The 21,005-nt window shown below is 37.5% G+C and overlaps 1 pseudogene across 1 annotated transcript; it reads left to right on the forward strand.

The window, feature by feature from the left end:
• Positions 1 to 1,578: 1,578 nt before the first annotated feature.
• LOC144653074 (uncharacterized) lies at positions 1,579 to 19,657 on the forward strand (annotated as a pseudogene). Its single transcript, XR_013570663.1, has 11 exons — positions 1,579 to 2,565; positions 7,803 to 7,997; positions 8,325 to 8,415; positions 11,899 to 11,989; positions 12,344 to 12,456; positions 14,231 to 14,370; positions 14,755 to 14,979; positions 15,457 to 16,075; positions 16,782 to 17,062; positions 18,668 to 18,780; positions 19,133 to 19,657. The product of XR_013570663.1 is annotated as an uncharacterized LOC144653074 (transcript).
• Positions 19,658 to 21,005: the final 1,348 nt, after the last annotated feature.

Here is a 21,005-nt window from a genome sequence, read left to right on the forward strand (position 1 = left end):
GTGGGAGAGTTTTTAGGCGGGGTCCTGTATACGCGCTGAAGTGAAATTCCGTAAAATAAAACAACCAGATGTCGATGTCCTTAATTGCGTTCGACGAAGGAGAACGCATACTAATCGCGTCGTTCGCCCGACGTCAGTCCCGCGGGTTCTATGGTTCAGTCCCGCGGGTATCGATCGCCTGATGCCATAACCGTTTGAGACTTTTTGGACTGCTACAAGTGACCTCGACCTCATGCAGAGGGCCTCAATCTCATGCATATCAAATGGCATCGAATTTGCATTTTTTGTGTAAACAAAACTAATGCGTGGAACATGCACCTGAAGTCAAAATAATACCGAAAATGTCATGGGAAGCATATCATCCAGGGAAGTAGAGTTTAAGTCAGCCATCGATCTCGAAAAAAGTGGAAATCGAGTGAGTCATTTCGTGTGTGGCTTTGAAGTTTAGTACGTCCGCGCGAAAATCTTCCCACATTGACATTTTTTGTAAAACTTTCACCGCTGTGAGATAATGAGTTACCCATGTCAGAAATGTAATAAAATTGGGGGTTACCCGCCATTTAAAAGCTGCAAGCGAAGTGAACGCAACGGCGACCATCAGCGCGCGCTTAATTATTGCGACATGAATTACGTGCGCAGTAAGGATGCGCATTAACAACGTAGTTGTCCATGTTCTTCGATGTGCTTGTGTTCGCGTCTTTGGAGGTCAGTCGTGCAATGTGGGAGAATAAAAGGCACACAAAATTGTCTCGAACGCACTCCGCTAATCCTTGATTATTACTAGTTTAAGGGTCACCGTACTAATCCATATTTTGAAAACCTTCACCTAACATCAAGATCACGATATATGAGAGATCTATATTGCAATCCGGCTTTGTTGCCATGGAAACCATACAGAGAAAAACCCTTATTGCGGCAGAAGTCCTTGATTAGCATCAGCTGCCTGTCCTCTCTCGCAACATTTACGTGTTTGAAAATTCGATAAAGTGATCAATATAAAAAGGCCTCTCTAAGTCTTGATAAATTTAAAAAATAAAATATTAATTAAGTAATTTACAATTTACTTTGGATTAAACAATAAAATATGATTAATATAAAAAGGCCTCTCTAAAAAGAAATGTTTTAAGTTCTTTTTTAAAAACGTCAAGTGATTTAATAAGTTTAAGTTTCTTTGGAAGCGCATTCCATAGTCTGGGAACGGCAACTTCGAGCATTAAAATGCAACATTGATTTTGGAAAGATGAAGTCAGAAATTACGTGATTCAAGCAAGAAAGCTACTATTCTGGAATTGCTATCACATGCCAAAATGAACTAAAATGTTCAAGGATTCGAAAATATATGATATGAAATTTGTCCCTCCGAATAGTACCAAATGCCTAATTTTGGGGGCTGCTGGTTTGAGCCCATGGACTATATGTTTGCAAACAATTTATTTTGTCTTTCTAGGCCCTGAAAACAATTTTTTTTTCAATATTTTTCATACCCCACCTCTCCCCCCCTCCAAAACCTTGTATCTGTACGGTGTGGAAGCAAACCATAAAGGAAGACTGGCACGAGCGATTGATAAACAATGTGATTACTATGGCAACACTGAAAAAAGAGCCATGTCGAGGGGTCATGCCGAGGAACTTGGAAACATCGTCATGGCGGAAAGGTTGTGATCGGTAAAGAGACTGCTCATATTCTTCACTGTTTTCGTTCGTACTTAATCCCTGATCAAACGTGTTTGTACCTAAAGGAGCAAAAGGAAATTACCAATGGATGATCATTAGAAAAATTATTTAGAAAGTGAATGAGAAAAAATTGTAGTACTACGATCAGTTTTTGCGCCGTCGTTTATTTGGAGATACCAAACATCTGTGCTGTGTTTGTGGGAAAGCTGCCTCTTTGGAAAACAACGTTGATACTACAAGTTGGATGTACAGTTTTTAAGGTCGATTCCATTATTGAACTAGCATTTATTTTGTTCTGTCAAGGGAAGTCTTAGCTGGAGAAATTTATTTCGATTGTGACATCCCTGGCATTGTTTTCCATTGTGCGTTACTACACGTTTTCACTATTACAGCTGTAGAAAGAGTTTGTCCTTTGGATGTAGAACGCGGATGAAAGTTTGAAAGAAGAACAATGGACTCTTGAAGGGATGAAGAGTTTACGTTGCTGAAAGAAGCTCGAGAAAGGAAAGGCGATCACAGACAAGGTTTCTTGAAGTGTTGTTTGAAAATCGAAAATCTTGGCGCCTTGTAGCATTTCTCTTTGACTGGATTATTCCTCGCTCGTTTTCTGCCGCCTTGGAAGCTTTGGAATGCTCATTTTCTTCAGTTCCTCTTTTCGTTCTTGTTAAGATATATAACTGAACATCTCACCGAACGTGCATGGAAATAACTTGATATTATTCGATGGAAAAGTACGAGAATTTAGGTTTAGTCGGGGAAGGCTCGTACGGTATGGTGATGAAATGCAGGCACAAAGAATCGAACCAAGTTGTGGCGATTAAGAAATTTATCGAGTCTGAAGACGATAAAATGGTCAGGAAGATAGCACTGAGGGAAATAAGAATGCTAAAGGTGAGTTTTGGACATTAGCTCCGATGTTTACTCTGTGTATATGTTTACGGTAAGAGTATACATGTACATTCAAAATGCCAAATTCGTTTAAAATACTGTAGATTGTTTACAGTCGGTCACGACGTTCATACTTTTAACTGCTTTACAAAAAGTAGTTTGTTTACGAAGTTATATTTTAAATAATGATTTGGGTTTGGTTAAACAGTATTGGCAAAATGTGCGATACTTTATTTTTTTAGACCGATTGCAAATTTTACAAATTCTTATGATGCAAGAGGAATTTTGTTTGTTGTTATTCTCAAATCAATTAGAGTTTTGCAAAGCTGCTAGCGTTCCGTTTTAACTTGATGCAATGTTGAAGTTTTAGAGTTCTCGGTGGTAGATCGTCTCGTACTAATTAAATCACATCAACATGGTTTTCATTCCCACTGCGAGAGTCATTAATAATCCATTTTCCCCTGCGTTCACCTGAAATTAAACTGTAAACAACATCACATTGCTATAAAAATTTCCGTTTCTTTCTTTCTAGCGCTTCATCTTTATCACCTACCGAAACTTTCAAAACAATACACTATCATCATATGTTTCCAAGTTTTTTTAAAATATTCTACAGCCAATATTTTGAGTGCCAAACAGTCCTTGATTAGGTAACAACTATATATTAAGCACTTCTTTTGGGGTGTTTAATATTACCCCATTAAATTTTGTAGAAATTTGGAAGTCGGGGACTGATATTAGCCATGGCACTTTCTTTTACAGTGTAAATCATAATTTAAACAACAAAGCTTCCAATTTTTTTATTTATTTTCTCATAGACACTATTCATATTCTGTACCTAAAAATATTTTTTTTATAAAAATTAATTTCGGTAATTTCCATTTTAAATATTATCGCAGTTAAAGTTATCTTGCTTGCCTAAAGGCCTGCCTCATAAAAGTAAAATGCCATATTTAATAGACAATAACTGTTTCATGAGGTGTAAATATTTCACAGGTTATGCCAGAAGGGCATTATCACTGCACACAATCTACTGGTCGTTATAAAAATTGCATGTTGGAATTTACCAATAATATTTTTCCATTTATTATTTGTTGTGTAGTTTAACTAATACTCGTTAGTCAAGACATTAAAATGCTACATGCCATTATTGTTTTAATTTTTGAAAAGGACTTCATTGCAGAAGTCTTAAATGCAGGGCCAAGTGCACTTGCACATACAAAGTTCCAGTTTGCAAAAATTAATTTGTTATTATTTTTAATTCATTACTGTCTTATCAGCTCAGTCCTTAGACTTACATGTGCTGCATGTTAACTATAATTGGAAATTAATAGCATGCAATGCATGCAGAAGCAATGACGTTTCACAATTATAATAAAGGGAGCCTTCAATAACATCAAACATTCCTGACATAGCCTAGCAACGCAGTATACTATAGAGCTGGTCCAATATGGGTGGCGCAAGATCATCTTTTAAGGTTACCATACACCACCTCTGGATTATCACATATACCTTATAACTTTTATATCAAAAAACAGGGCTCAAAATAATTTTTGGATACTGACCGGTCATGATGCAATCTTTGCTCGGTCATGTCTCGTTTTTGACCGGTCAAAATATTGAGTATTTACTTTGAAGCAATAGCCTATTCTGCCAAAAATTTCGCCTCATAAGCTAAAACACTCGTTGTTAACAAGTATAAGCTTAAATGTTTTGATCGCTAAAAGTGTCATTTTATTATGTTCGCTTTTTGAATTTCTATTTCTTCTGCGTTCTACCCTACAAAACAAAATGCTCAGTAGCCGTAATGTTATGTTACTCTGCATAGTTTTACATTATTTAACGACTTACAGGTGGAGGCGATCTTGGTTGTAAGCACTTTACTGGTTTTTACTACCGAACACTAAATAGTAATAGGACATATGCCCATGATACATAATGGTAATAGGACTGAGTGGAGTCCAATTCGGTCTGTAATCATACGAGTGATTAACAAAATCGGACGACCGCGAAGCGGGAGTCCGATTTGTTTAATCACGAGTATGATTACAGACAGAATTGGATGACACAAAGTCCAGTTACCAATTAATCAAAACTATGACAAAATTTGAGAAACAAATTAAACTAATATTTGGTTAAATGGTTAAACGCCTTTAAAAATATTGAAAAACATAACTGTTTACTCCACGAAATGCACAACAGCGCGCGCAAAATGACGCGTACTGTCCAATTACACAGGCATGACGCGTACCCTGTCCTATTACACTGTCCAATTACAAGCGTCACGCGTACACTGTCCTATTAGTGCTCAAATCGGGCTGCTGATAACCAATCACGTTCGAGAATTTTGTTATAGTTTTGATTAAAGTGAGATAACTTTGCCTTTGCTCGGCATGTAGGAAGAAAGGAAACCCCAACGGCTCAGTTCATGTCAACTGTGTCCAGTAAAAAGGATTCACGTCCTCGACTTTTAGATATCTTTTCTGTATCATGCGATACCAATATCCCATTTCAAGCTAGGGGATTACAGTTGATTCCAGTTTTCCTTGGCCGAGGTTGGGAACTTTGTATCGAAGTTTGCAACTTGATTCGCAAATTCGCAACGTAATTTGCAACAAGCTTCGCAAAGCGGGCGGCCAAAGTAAACTGACTTAACATTCAAAGTGTTTAATGATTTTATTATTTTTCATGATCTTACTGGTAAAAAACACGCTACAAACTTGTACTTTCTAAAGGTGCATATAGTTTTTTTAAATCCACTAACGAGCGCTATTTTTTCTCGGCCGCCTGCGTACGTAAAGCCCGGGCCAAACGAGGATGAGAGTTGATGAGAGTCCAAACTGTCACTCTCGTTTGGCTTGGAACGCTCATGCACTCTCATAGACTCTCATGCGCTCTCATTGACTTTAAACGTGCGCAATTTTTCTACGAGAGTCGACGAGAGTTTGATGGACTCTTGTTCTCGTTTAGCCCAAGTTGATGAAGGTCGATGAGAGTTGATCAAAACTTTCATGAGAGTCGACTCTCATTAACTCTCATGCTTGTTTGACCTGGGCTTAATTGCGTACATGTATGCGTGTTAATAGCAGATGTTGATTGATGCGATGTTCATTGTTGTCTGTTTAGCGTATTTAGAGACGTCGATGTTTCCTGTTATTTTTTTAAGCAAACCTGTAACAAATCCGCAGAGCGTAACCGTCTCATCTGTATTTGTGACTGCAAGCTGCTTTGATATTTTAAAATTTTACTGTAAAATTTCAAGAAATACTGCGAATAAATCTTTTTGTGTGTGTTATTTATTTGAAGGACGTGTACGTGACCGGTCAAAATGACCGCCAAACCAAAATTTTGTCCGGACAAATCGTCATTTTCGCCGGACATCGTCCTTTGACCGGCTGTTATTTTGAGCCCTGAAAAATGAAAGGTTATAAAATTGTCTAATGCAAAACAACATTACTTTCAGTTTTTGTTTTGACGAACCTGTGAATTTTCCGTATCTCTTCATGACACTGTTTCTATATCTCAGCTCTGTTAACATCTTCTGACCAGCACTCCATTTCTGTGTCAAATGTTATTTACACAATTTCCATAGAAGGTTTTGTATAAAGCAACCCTTCAAGTTTAGACCATTTTAGTTGCCATGGCGACTAAAATTTTGGCGCTATCGACTATATAGAAACCGAAGTTGCCTGCTTGGCAACTAAAATTAAGAAGGATTGAAAGCGTGAGCTTAATTTAGCTACTAAAATTTTTCACTGGTAACCAAACTTGAGCAGTCAGTGGCCAAATGGCCACTTAAAAAAAATAAACTTGAAGGGTTGTAAAGGAAGATCATCCTAGATTAACTCATATTAGCTGTAAGGCAAAAAAAATTTGGAACAATGTTGGCCAGTTTTGGAAGGTACATGCAATTTTTTCGACGTTTTTGCTTGTTTACAAGCTTAAAATTTAACGTAGAATAGGGGTTATGTGGACAAAATTTGGAACCACATATTTGTAAACTCTCAAGGGACTTTTTTAATTTCTCAAGGGACTGTTTTAATTTCTCAAGGGATTACTTTCCGCTGTGGGTGATCACTTGCGATCTCGTGGAAAAAACGTGACTTGTCACATTTACAAACGTTATATAACAATTTTAAAAGTGACATGTCAGCTTTCTTATCTCAACGCACGTGTGTCTGAAAGGCGATCTATAAAAAGCGTCGCACAAACAATGGATTGCGTAACTAAAACACGAATAAATAATCACTAGCACTTACATCGTTTAAAAATTACAAACGTCAAAAATAAACCATACCAAAAAACAAAGATATTATTGAAGTTAAAACAAATGCAAGAGATGGGGGCTTCTTTTAGCTTAGGAGCGGTTTAAAATTAGGCCAAATTTGGTCGCTACATGCAAGCGCCATTCTATTTCGTCATCAGCCTAGGTCGTTAGGGACGAGACCTCGCGTTGACAGCAATGTTGCATGAATCGGCTTTAAAACATGCGATCGTATCTACGCAGTTCGAGTGGAATTTCAGTCAAAGACAGCAAAACTCTTTCGTATTTCATCTTCAAATATTATTCGAAAGCATTCACTGTACATGTATATATGGCTTTTGTTTAATCCTGGGTCTTGATATCCGACCCTCGCAGAGCCTAGACAAAACGCAGCTTGAGTGTAACGATTTGTTTACGCCGCAATTATATGCGCAATTTTTTCTCCGACTGTAGTCGGAAATATCCATATTTTTTTTCGTGCTTTTTCGTGGAGCAATGGTAACGATATGGCCTTGAACACAATGAACAGCGGTCTACCTATAACAATTCAAATATGGCGTCGCAAAAACAAAGCGTCAAACGCATATTTTGCTGTTTCATTTGCTAATTTCGCTGCCGTAATCGACTGCCTCGAAAGGTCCTTGCAATTTTAAAGTATAGAATTGTTAGATCTCGGTGAAATTTGCACTGTTTATTTGTGTAATGTTAAGGAATATATGTGTATAAATACCCGGCGCGGACGAGCCATTTTTGACAAAATTATATGGCTGCATTTCCTCCGCGAAGATAGGAAATTGTTAAACTAAACTACAAAGAAACTGTAATGATAAGTTCGAAGAACAATGCACAGGATAAACCTTCGACTCATACTTCATGCAGAAACGTCGATATCTCGAAGAGACTTTGATTCATAGTAGTTAGGTTTCTACTGATAAAAAGCATCGTCAACAAATGTTCTTTTTTTTTTCCTTTTCAGCAATTACGACATGACAACCTTGTTAATTTGATAGAGGTTTTCCGTCGTAAGAAGCGACTGTTCCTTGTGTTTGAGTTTGTTGATCATACAGTGCTTGATGAACTTGAGAGATACCCTAATGGCCTGGATGAGAACACTGTCCGCAAGGTGTTATGGCAAGTACTGAGGGCCATTGAGTTCTGCCATAATCATAATGTAAGTATTTTACACTGGTTTTCATAGACTGATCTACATAATTTGTATATGTGCTGTAATTTCACATTAAATGGTCAGAAAGTTAGACTGTTGTACAATGTTCTTGCGATGACTTCTGTCCAACATTACATAGCTTCTTAGCAAATCACCAAAGGATTAAAAAAATGTATTTAAAAAGACTGAACCAAAATGTTTCTTTGGCAGCATTAAATGTAATTTACATTCAATTTAACACTTTTCATTGACATTGTGCAATTTATATTATCATTGTTTTTATTGAAAAGGAAAGTACCATTTGAAGATTGACCATTTTAATTTCTTTTATAGATTATTCACAGAGATGTAAAACCAGAGAACATTTTGGTGTCCAAGTCTGGTGTAGTTAAGCTGTGTGACTTTGGATTTGCCAGAACTTTAGGTGAGTGTTATTCATGTACAGTATAGTACTGCACACCTAGTGTGCACACTGTCAGATCAGACTTGTGCAATGTACAGTTTATATACTGTTATATACTGAGTTTATCTGTTCAATGTCTATGACTTTAGTAGGGGGAGTTATGCACAATAGGGGCGCTTATAAGAATAAGAGCGCCTATTGACAAAAACACATTCGAATGGGGCGCTTATTCCGAAGAGGGCGCTTATCGTCGGAGGGCACTTAATCAAATCATTCAGGGACGGCGGAGCAGGGGGGGGGCTGGGGGGCTTTAGCCCCCCCCCAGAATTTCAGAAAAAATAAATACTTATTAAGGAAAGGGTCTTTTAAGCCCCCACCCTTCAAGTCACTAGTCAGCCCCCCACTTGGAAATTAAAATTGCTCCGCCGCCCCTGACATTACAGTACATGTAAATCCACATGTGTTTTGGGTGCCAAGATTGTCTGCTTATGGAAAGTTTAACTAGCTACGGTACCTTTTAGTTAATTTGTTTCTGATTCAGGTAATCCAGATTGATCTACATGTACTTGCTGAAATTTATATTAATAGAGTTTTCCAGTAACATTTTCTAATATTTTGACTGAATTGGCTAAATGATGTTAATATACCATACTGGGTTACTCAGTTATGGTTAAAATAATGGAAATTAAATTGATTCGTACACAAAATATATATATGCACCTTATTTAACTTTGCAAGAGAAAATGTCTACTGTGAGTAATGTGAGTACCTTTATAAATAATTAGATTTCATAAAAAGTGTTGTGGTTAATTATTGTGGTACGTAGAGAACAATAATAAAAAATAGGGCCCCAATGGGTCCATGTGTTTTGCTGCTAGAGCAAAGTCTTAGGGAACATGTTGATGAAAGACAAGTGAGTCGAGATTGAAATCCAACGTCTTTTATTGTCTGTCACTTGTGTGCAGGTTAATAATTGCACTATATTGTAGTCACTTTGTGTTAATTCAATCCTGATAATTTTACTGATCAATGTTATGTTGAAATCAAAGACAGCAAACATAATTTAATTACTAGTAAGTTAACGTAATGTCTGACATGATTGTCTCTTTGATAAAAAACAGTAACTCTTAACATTATAAAAAAATCTCAATGAACTCAATGTGATTCTTTTAGTGGCGTTATCTCACTGGTTACCGTTAGTTGTATTTGGAATCATTGTCACAATGGTAGCGTTTTAACAACAACGAAAAAGACAGAATCTATTGACCTTATAAGAACTCAATGTGATATATTTATTAGTGACAAGACAGTGGTTCTTTAACCACTTTCACCCAAATTAAACACTGGAACAACTAACTCTTAACAAACTTGTTGTGTCACCCTGAGTTAAATATGCAAAATTCAGAAATTATAAATAATCGCACGCGCACCGGCGTACAACAACAGAAAGACGGCGTTGAACGTAACGCAAAGTTCATTTTGAAAGCGAAAGTTTACAAATAATTATTATCATTCGTCAGTCATCCCTTCACGCATGAACACTCGTCGAATTTCAGTGTCTTCACAACAAGATCGGAAGATCGATAAGGACCAATTTTTGATTCTGCGAAAGTTCGTTTTCTTAAAGTTTTAGAAATTTGTGAAGTTGGAGGATTCACTGAGGACTGCGTAGCCGAAGATGCAGTGGCTCGCTGGACATCAAATTCTATTTTTCACGGCGTTTAATTAATCTTCACAAAATAAACATGTGGCGCCAGCGCGTCTGGCAGTCAAAAATTCATTTTTCAAAAAACTTTCCTTTTCCAGCTATTTTAGCGGGGCTTATACTATAGTACCTACCTGTCAGTCGTAGAAAAGCTGAAATTTAAGGATGAACTGTTTATTAAATGAAGACCGTATTATTTTTTAATAACTAGTAAACAAACTGGTCGCCACGCATTTAAACACGAACTGACGAATGTTGCATCTGATGCAGTGAATCTGGTGAATGAGAACTTCCTTTAATATTTCTTTGTTTTCGACGGTGTGCACCACTGAATAAGTTTCTTTCCCATTGTGATGTTACTAGTATTAATTCGTTTCTAGCTGTCTTTTATATAGCTCGAATACAGCTACAATTAGCGGTGCAGCCTACCAGCATGGTATATTCCTTTCCAGCTGTCTTTGCGTGACAAGTTACACGTTCATACATTTTATTTTAAAATATGAAGTTCAGAGTTAATACAGTACTAGTATGCTGTAGACAGTGTAGACAAGGTGAGGGTAAGTTTATTTTCAAAGCGAAAGTTTACAAACTGTGCACTAACCGGTCCTTTGGAGAAAATATTTATGACCTTCGGCGAGGTTCCAAGTCTTCGCTCTTTTCGTAAATGATGAAAACTGCAGAATAATTTTCTCATAAAACTGGAGTGGTCGCGCCACAGTTTGTTTTCTTTCCCAATGCGATATACTTTTAAATCGGTTTTCTGTTTTCCAACGTGTCCAACGTGGTTTGCGTTCGAATACTTTGGCCCGTAACTTCGAATGCGATCAGCGCTACGGTTCATTGGTTTCGATTTTGTTTGTTCATGGATTTGATTGACATCGGTAGTTCAGATTTCTCCTCTGTTACGGCACTTACACCTTACGGCACTTACACCTTACACCTTACGGCACAAACTTCAGCTCTCAATGTGTTTTGCTTGCAGCCATTGCGGCTGCAGCAAAACACAAAAAGTAATAAAGATAAGATGTTCTACATGATACGAGCATGGGACAAAGAAAAATTCTGAGTCCCCGACGGGAATCGAACCCATGGCCTCCCAGATACCGGTTGGGCGCTCTAACCACCTGAGCTACGAGAGACTCATTGTGAGCTGGGCCATTTTACTAGATTGATATGTGACACGCGTCCTGCATACTGCTAGGATCAGCAATGTCGAATTCATCAAGTTTTTGTAGTAAATAATAAAGGTGGTAAATTTTAAGCTCGGTAATAAATAATAAAGATAAGATGTTCTACATGACACGAGCATGGGACAAAGAAAAAATCTGAGTCCCCGACGGGAATCAAACCCATGGCCTCCCAGATACCGGTTGGGTGCTCTAACCAACTGAGCTACGAGAGACTCGTTGTGAGCTGGGCCATTTTACTAGGTTGATATGTGACACGCGTCCTGCATACTGCTAGGATCCGCAATGTCGAATTCATCAAGTTTTTGTAGTAAATAATAAAGATGGTAAATTTTAAGCTCGGTAATAAATAATTAAAGATAAGATGTTCTACATGACAAGTGAGCATGGGACAAAGAAAAATCTCTTGGAGTCCCCGATGGGAATCGAACCCATGGCCTCCCAGATACCGGTTGGGCGCTCTAATTTTCCCAACTGAGCTACGAGAGACTCGTTGTGAGCTGGGCCATTTTATCATTTACTAGGATGATATGTGACACGCGTCCTGCATACTGCAATAATAAATGAACTTGATGAAATCGACATTGCTGATCCTAGTGTTTTTCTCTGCAGCTACTGGCCCAGGTGAAGTTTACACAGATTATGTAGCTACCAGATGGTACAGAGCTCCTGAATTACTTGTAGGAGATACTAAATACGGCAGGTAAAAAATACATCAAATCCAAAATAAGCATCTGAAGGCGAGCTCATATTTGTAACATCACCACTCTGTTAATGTTTTCATTATGATATGCAGGTATGTCAACATATGTGGACGTATGATAGTTAATAATAGACCAAGTGCGCTCTGACTCTTTAATCAGATGATTATCACTATTTTTACGGTCTATCATCTTCTTAACAAGACTTTTCTTAAACAGTTATTGCCTTTAAATGGGCAGTTAATTTTTTAAATTTTATCCTACTTCTAATGTTCGTATTGTGATTACACTATTAAATGTCTGCAAGGTTTTGATACATGACATGTAATATTATTCTGTTTTATTGTTAAATATAGAGCCGTAGATGTGTGGGCAGTAGGTTGTTTATTAGCTGAGATGCTCACTGGAGAGCCACTGTTTCCAGGCGATTCAGATATTGACCAACTTTATCACATCATTACCAAGATTGGTAAGAAACATACTTTATAGAGCAAACATCATTGGTATCACTCATAAAATTCTTGGCCAAAAGAACTTTGATTGTATAATTTGTCTTTTATAATGTAGCTTACTGTTAAAATTTATTGAGAATTTCTTAAAGTTAACACATATTGTTTTTCAACATTTGCTGAATTGTGTCGAGCTCCACAGTTTTTATTCACGATAATGCAAATTGACACTTTTTAAATTGTTACATGTATTTTTAATTAATTTATTTAATTACATGTAATGCTAAGGTGAGGTTAGACTTTACACCTATCAGTGTTCAGGCATGGGATAGGGAGGGGGGTGGGGTTGCGGCTGGCTAGGCATAGCTGGAGGATTTGGCTGCAATAATTATACTCTGTTTGGCTATTAGATTTTATGTTGAATTCTTACACATTTTATTTACATAACATAATATTTTAGTGGCTGTTTTGACATCCACAAATGCCCTGGGGTAGGACATTAAAGGTCAAATGAAATGCCCATGTGCTTATTAAGAGCCAATTAAACATATCCTAAGTTTCAAAGTAATCAGACATTGCATCGCAGAGATGTTACACATTGAAAAATGCTTTTTTTAATTGTAGAGGCCTGGAAATATTGTCAGAAAATTGTCGGAAATAATATGGTGTTTTTGAAGACTACCGCAGACCAATTCTGTTCTGATTAGTTTATTTTATATTTTTTTTTTTTTTTTTTTTTTTTTTTTTTTTTTCCTTAGAATTCCAGAACAGTTTTGATTAACAGCGAACAGATTACATTATTCATTTCGAACATTCAAATTTAATTTGAATATTGTAGATCAAAGAACCAAACCAAATTCTACGTATTTTGGACAACGCGAGCAATGACAGCTTATTTTTGCTTTTGCTTTTTTATATTTGGGGTTGAACTCTTCCTTTTAATAAATATTCAGCAAAAGCTTGCTCTAAAAGTGATAATATATGTACCCAGAATACATCTGTAAAATCGCGAAATTCTCAGGTTAAATACAAATTCATTTTTTACCAGACGTTATGATAATCGATCTTTGATAACCAGTGCGGTCTGTGGAATCTGTCTGTGGTCGTCTTCAAAAACACCAATTATATATGATGTCACAAACTTGTTCCATTTCTTCCATTTCAGTGCTTGGTCATTCAAAAACGTTTTCATGAAGCCTTCGGAAATCTTTGTATTTTTTGCTGTAATACGCCATTTAAGGCTCGGGAAGCAAAATTTATCTTTTATTTCACTTAATTATGGATGGTTTTAGTGTTTGGTTGGTTAAAAAGGCATTTTTAAATTTCTGTTCATTTGACCTTTACAAAAATCATCAAATAAAATCCTCTGCCTATGACCAGCCTTTCCCACCTGTAGCTTAAGGAGGCTCGAGTAGTTTTTAGCCGAAGGGTGGTTGTTTGAAAATTAAATTATAGGAAGCAATTCATTTGCCAATCACCATATGATATGACTCTCCACTTTGTCACAGGTTACCATAGCCCATTGGCGTTTCCAAGCTTTCAGACTGACACTTTTCTACCTGTAAATTAAAAGAAGAGTTAGTAGAAAGTCTTCGCTTATTATGTTTATTGAAGAGAACTTCCGGCGCTATGTAGTAAGGGTGTGCTCGTTTTTTTTTCAAAACAACCACCCAGTCTAAAAAAACTACATCGAGCCTCAGCTTAACATTGATGGGTGCATTGCAGTTTTATTTAAAAAGTCTTCCAATTCAAACAACATTTTAACCAAGTCAATTATATTGCTGTTTTGTACAGGTAATCTTACCAACAGACATAGAGAAATTTTCCACAGAAATCCTTTGTTTGTTGGCATGAAGTTACCCGAAGTAAAGGAAGTAGAACCCATTGAGAAAAGATTTCACAGGGTTTCTTCTGCTGCCATGGACATAATGAAGGTGAGTTTGGTGTGCAGCAGGCGTTATTCTCATTGTTTTTTGATGCTCAATTTTTTATTTGTGCTTCAAAATATCACTTGCTTGCTGGTAATGGTTAGATTGTAAACTAGTATTAATGTTCCTTATAATTTGATTAGCCACAATTAAAAAGGTTCCCTGCATGTTTGCAGTAAATGTAGAGTGCACAGATCTGACTGCACAAAAAAACACCATTCACTTACAACTGATGCGATAGGAAGGGGGCATAAGGGGGTCCAAAAAGCACAAAACCACACAAAAATATGCTACAAAACCTATAGACTTTTAATAAATATTATAGTGTGTACTAATAATGATTTATAAAGACATTTTAAGCAAAACTTTTGTTTGAATGTTTTCTTCCAGCTGAGTCTTAAAATGGACCCTGGGGAAAGACCTTATTGTTCACAACTTCTAAAACATGACTTTTTTAAGAAAGATAACTTTGGTGAGAGGTTTGCTCAAGAACTTAAAGCAAAAATAACCCGAGAAACTGCAGATAATCCTCTTCTGAAGTCAATCAGTGGACGGCATGATTCCAGAGATGAAACTGCAGAAGAAAAAGCAAGAAGGAAAAAGAAAAAGGAAAAGGTATTAATAATATATTAAAAAAATGTTATAGTTCGTAGTTGTAACTGTAGCAGGACTGCAAAAACAGTCGGTCATCAGAAAATAGCTGACCAAAATGTGCCCATCGCATGTCAAGCAAAATTCCAACCATAGTTGGACATCATGTCTGTCCAATTTTTTTTTATCATGAATAACTATTAATACTCTCTGTTACAACTGACCTTGTCATCAAACATCATGAACTCTCTATTTGAAACTTTCTGTTCTGTTTTATTTGGGATAAGTAAATGGTATGCTCTTAGCCAATCAGAATGCTGAAATTATGTCATAAGTATAAGCTGCTGATGTTAGAAAAAAATAGTTTTTAAATTTCATGGCTAAGTTCTCAATAACCAAGTATGAATTGTGTGAAAGATGGCCATGGTTTACTGTCAGCCATAGGATTACTTACTCGCATAAATGGAGGTAAAGAACATAAGTTTTAATTTCTTTGTACAGGAACGTGATGCGAAAGATCAACGAGACAGAGAAGCAAGGGAGGCCAAGGAATCAAAGCGATCAGAGGCAAAAGATGTTCTAAAAGAATCTAAAAAGCACAAAGAACCCAAGGATCACAAGGAAACAACAAGCTTTGATAAACAGAGTAAAAAGACTTCTATTCTACCATCAACATCACAAAGTTCTTCTGTTTTACAACAAGAGCTAACAGCAGTGCAGCAGCAGCAGCAGCAGCGGCAACATCACGGCAATCAAATTCACCGCCACACATCCTGCATGCTACTGCTGGAGCCTCCACATCAAACGTACCAACATCTTTATACGGCGCATCAGGTCCTTCGGCACCTGCTGCTCCGTCACTTGATACTTTTGTGACTGGACACCCTCATGGGAAACAGTTGTCGCCTATACAAAGTGCTAGTACTGTACAAAATTCGTCCACTCAGCAGGAGCCCCCTGGGGCAGCACTGTCAAAAGGTTCAATCGGTACGGTTACAACTTCACCAGGAACATCAACGAAAGGTGGCAGTTCACATACTGTAAGTTTATCAAAGACAAACATTGGATTAGGCGTGGTTGGACCTCGGCATGAGTCTCCACCTGGTCCTCCTCCCTTCAGGTAAATGAGTACATTATTTGCCTTTGCCTACGATCCTTTTATAATAATCTGACAAATAGTTTTCTCGTGACTGATTGGTCTAAACACAAGACCCAGCCAAAACCGAGAAATATCTGATATGTTACACTGCAGTTTACAAAATTCGTGTTTTACGTTTTCAGGTTCAATTTTCATCACATTACACTATAAACCTGAATATAGCTGAATGTTTTAGGCCGAGTAGAAATATTTTTGTCAGGCTTTGACTTTAACGGCTTGGAAAAGAGGTCTCCCAAATAGAGTGGCCTTGTGTGAAATGTTTATCTCTCCTGGAACGTTTTCTGATTCTCCAAGCCCTCAGAGATATCATGATTACTTCTTGCAATATTTGCGTGTAGGCAAATATTCGTGCATATTTCGGCCCATATAAAGACTGCTCTTCATATAGCCTGCTCTTGTGGGAAACAAGGAAGAATCTCCCACTATCCACCATCACTTCAATTAATAACGTTATTTCAGCTTTACAAAACTAGGAAATAACCAACGAAAAGTGTGCATTTTTGTTGCCAAAGGCCATGATAAAAAAAAAAAGAAATACGTTTGCACAGTTGATTTGAAAAACTGGTGAAATATAGCCAATAGGAATGAGTGTTGGAGATTATATTTAATATCTTATGATAATCGTGAGAAAAACGAAGCCTAACTGTTATATTTATATACTTTTCAGGGTTGTAAATGACAGTAAAGTAAAGAAAACGCCTCCGTCATACTCTAAAAAGACAGGCGTTCCTCCTCCTAATCATCACAGTACGCCGTTATATACCACACCAGACTCTTATTATGAGCAAAAAACTTCAAGTAATTTTGACCTCGGTAGCAGGCATGGCGAAAGATCATCATTAGAGTCAAACTACAAAAAGAAACGTGATAAAGACAAGGAAAAGGAAAGAGAACGGCCGAGAGGAGAGAATGAGTTTCCGCATTTACCTGATGTGCCAGGAGCTGAAGGTATGGTTTGTGTTTAAGTCTGGAGTACCTTATTATAGGAATATAACGAGGCATTTTAACAACGCGAACAAAATTGACGCGTAATAAAATTAACGCGAATTTAAGAAAAGTTCTGGTTAAATGCTTATAGTAAACGTGTTTATATTAATTAACATCAATAAAATTAACGCGAATTTATGAAATTCGCGTTAATAACATGTATCGTTATTTCCTATAAAAGGTATAGTGAGATGTTTTCAGATAAGGCAAGTACGAAAAGGACCGGAAGATTAAGTGATTAATAATAAAGTACCCCACGACGTAGTGTCACTTGTGATGTAGATCGCGACGTTTCGACTGCACTCTGCTAGTATTCATCAGGCGATAAGGTCGACTGGTTAGGTGTAACCTTATAAAGCACGCTGCTGCGCTGTGGTTGGTTGGTTACAGCTGTGATTGGTGCATTTCGATCCTCGCTGTTCTGGTGTGCTGTTGTTCCCTCAGGGGTCCGCTGTCGTACAGTTCTCCTGTTGTTGTGTTTTTTGATCGTGGGCATCCATGCTTCGGGAATTTCAATTCCACTTTCCCTGTTGATATTGTTAGAGTGAAGTCTTATCTGAATTGCCTCTTTGACCCTGCGTGTGTACCAGTGTGGTTCACGATCAATAAACTTTACCTCGTTCCAAAGCGGGTAGTGTCCGGTGTTGTGGGTGTGCTCTGAAACGGCGGAGGTCTGGATACGGGCGAGTCGGATGTCCCGGTCGTGTTCTTTGATCCTGTCTTGCATAGGTCTTCCAGTCTCACGGATGTAAACTTTGCCGCACTCACAGGGAATTCTGTAAACAACGCCATCTTGCTTAGTCGTCTTTCGGCCGTACTAGGTGTGATCTTAATGTAGTTTCCGACTTGAAAACAGCGCGTACGCCTTGTTGTTGTAGGCAGCGTCTAAGTTGTTCCTTTGACATAGGGTAGAACCGCAGTAGATTTAAACTCGGTCGTAGGCTCAGCACTGGTGCTCGGCTTTCTGGTCTTGGTGATCTTCTGCAAGAAAGAAAAAGGATAACCATTAGAAACAAGAACTGTTTAAATTGTTGCTCTGTTGGTAGTGTTATTCAGTTGAAACTGATTTGTTATGCAGTTTTACTAGATGTTATATATTTACAACCTGTTCTCTGCTGCAGAACACCAAAAAATCCCGCGTGACAATTATCCACGAGCAAATGTTTTAAGTTAAAAGTTGTGCTTCATGTATTTCAGATAACATTATTGTAGCATAATCTATGTAGTTCTTACTCTTCGTGTTTATGTAGTATATCAAACGCAAGAGACAGTGTTTCATCGGGATATACCAACTCCGAGAAGAGAGTTGAAAATACGACGCTCAGTGGAGTATTTGTGACAAAATTCGTAGTGTTTGGATAGCCGATGAACGACTGTCCCTTGTGTTTGATATACCTAGTAAACGGAGAAAAAAATTCGTAAAAAATCTATCCAAACCTCCTTCACGGTTATGTTTTTCTTTGTTTTAACTTGATGAATTGTTTATGAGTTTGAGTAGTCTTATTAACACTCTTGTAAGATGAGCTACTTTTTAACTAAATTTTGTGTTTCGTTTGTAATCATCAGCCAAGAACAGCCTTAAGACTGGGAAGAGCTCGAAAAGTGTTAAAACTTCAATATCGATGATGCCTCACATTACAAACCTTACTCCATTCCAGAACGGCACATCACAACGGCAGGTAAGACATCGACACACACCACTCATATATATTTACATCATATTACAGACTTTCTTGAGTAACCAGCAAAAGATATTCACAAGGTCATCGCACCCTTTTGTTAGGCTATCTGTGTTGTTTTTCCATTTATTTGTACATGTACGTGACGGAATATATACTTCGACATTGTGATAGCACAATTTGTTATTGAGTCGTGTTTCATACTAACATTAGCACATTGCACTTATTTATGGCATGATAATAATTTCGTTTTCACTTTCTACACAGGTAGAAAATATTACTATCCTTATTGTTATCCAACAACAGTAGACACATGTTCAGTTACTTTGTACCTATTTTTGTTTCTTCACAGAGTACACCTCCTGGTTATCACCAAGGAAACGGTCACGACTCCAATCTTCCGTCTGTATAATACAAGGAACACCACTTAGTGTTCCCAAATAATGTAGGCAATGTTATGCCGAGTTAGTTTAAGTATGGTTAAATGTAAGTTATTAAATTGTAGTATTTAATCATTATTATAGGTGAATTAGTTGAAGATACATGAGGACTTGTTACTCAAAGTTAGCAGTGTAGATTTTCTTAGAATACTCGAACAGTGCCTCAGTCGCAGTTGAGGCTTGTTTTATAACCAGAGTACTCATCTGACAGTTATCATCAAGACACTATTAACGCCTATTTTTTATCCGTACGTGGAGAAGAAAATAACTGTCAGATAACTGAACAATGTTTATTGTTGTATTATTCGTGCTTTTCATAGTAATTCGCCATACATAACTTATTCAAAGGAACTTATGTACAAGTACTGAAATATATGTACAAGTACGACTCAAGTTGTAAATTGGTTACAAACCAACGATTAAATGTAATAAAAATGTCTCTTTGGTCATGTTTTTCTTTCAAATGCTACAAACCTTCACTTTGGAGAGAAGAGTTTTCAAGTGTATCAACGGCCGTTTACAGAGGCGCGAAATTATTGTCGGTGTAATACTGAAAATAAATGGCTGAATAAAACCCCAGTTTTCACTAACCTATTGATCTTCTGACTTTCTATTCACACGCTTATTTTTCACAAACTTCAATTAAACGGCCGCCCCCTGTTGATGATATGCAAAAAGTTGTATAGGAACACGTGTTATCCTTTGTGCACTCCACTCTAGTCCAAGGCATCGAGATGTTGGCTCCCACCCTGCGAGGAAGCTGGTTCGAAGTCTGTGCCAACTACCTGGTATCTACTGAGCCTGGATTGGACTTGTCCCAGGCCAGAGCGTTCCCCACACTCACTCACTTCTACGGGGCAGACTATCTTATCCTCACCCGCGATATGCCTTTCGCTGCGATGCAATAATTTTTTTTATGGTTTTTACTGTCATATAATATAAAATACCGCTTGATGTTGGTTCTTTTGCATGATGTTGGGACCATCAAATGTGAAAGAATGAACAAACTGGACAAATGAATGGAAACCCGAGAGCGAATGGAGCGAGTAAACATTGGACCACATAAGGCGTAAGGTCAAGAAGGCCAATTTTATTCACAAAATAAGTACAATGTGATATAAAATTAAACAGTTCTGAAAAATCATTTGTAAAATGTACATTTCTTTGAAATCTCAAACGCAGTGCTTCATTGTGGTAATCTATTCGTCTGGCGTATATAATTTGTACTTTCATTCACAATGGGCTACCTACTGATATCACTCGAATAAGATAAAATTTCGAAAAAAATATAGTAAATATAGTTAGCTAAAAGATAAATGGAAAAAGCTATCTTGATGATACCCATATGAAGTTAGTCTCGACACTTTTCTTAAAATTTGTAACAACTGCGTAGCGTCTTGTACGAGATGAAAAATCATAATTTTAAGTGTTATTGACGCTAAAAGTTTCGGTACGATTTTTAATCGCCCAGGCCATTCAGTCCAAGACATGCATGTCGCGGTGTTAAAATCAGGCTTGGTCAACAAGGAAATCCGTCAGCGCGAGGAGATGAAAGTCATCTTCAAGTTTAGAACCCTCGCTCCTCACGGGATCAATCGCGATTTCTCGTTTCTTTAATCGTCCCGGGAATCGTTCAAGCTTCACGCGCGCGTGCACATCAAGGCGCGCGCGAAGAGTATTTGTAATGTTTGCATACGAGTGCAAATAACGAACGGTGCTGTTTAGTCCTTTTGGTCACCCTGAAGAAGGCAGTATTGCCGAAACGTCGGTAAAATCGTACCGAAA

The sequence above is a fragment of the Oculina patagonica genome, chromosome 5, assembly GCF_052425735.1.
Source record: "Oculina patagonica isolate OP01 chromosome 5, crgOcupat, whole genome shotgun sequence".
In the NCBI taxonomy this organism is placed as follows: domain Eukaryota; kingdom Metazoa; phylum Cnidaria; class Anthozoa; order Scleractinia; family Oculinidae; genus Oculina; species Oculina patagonica.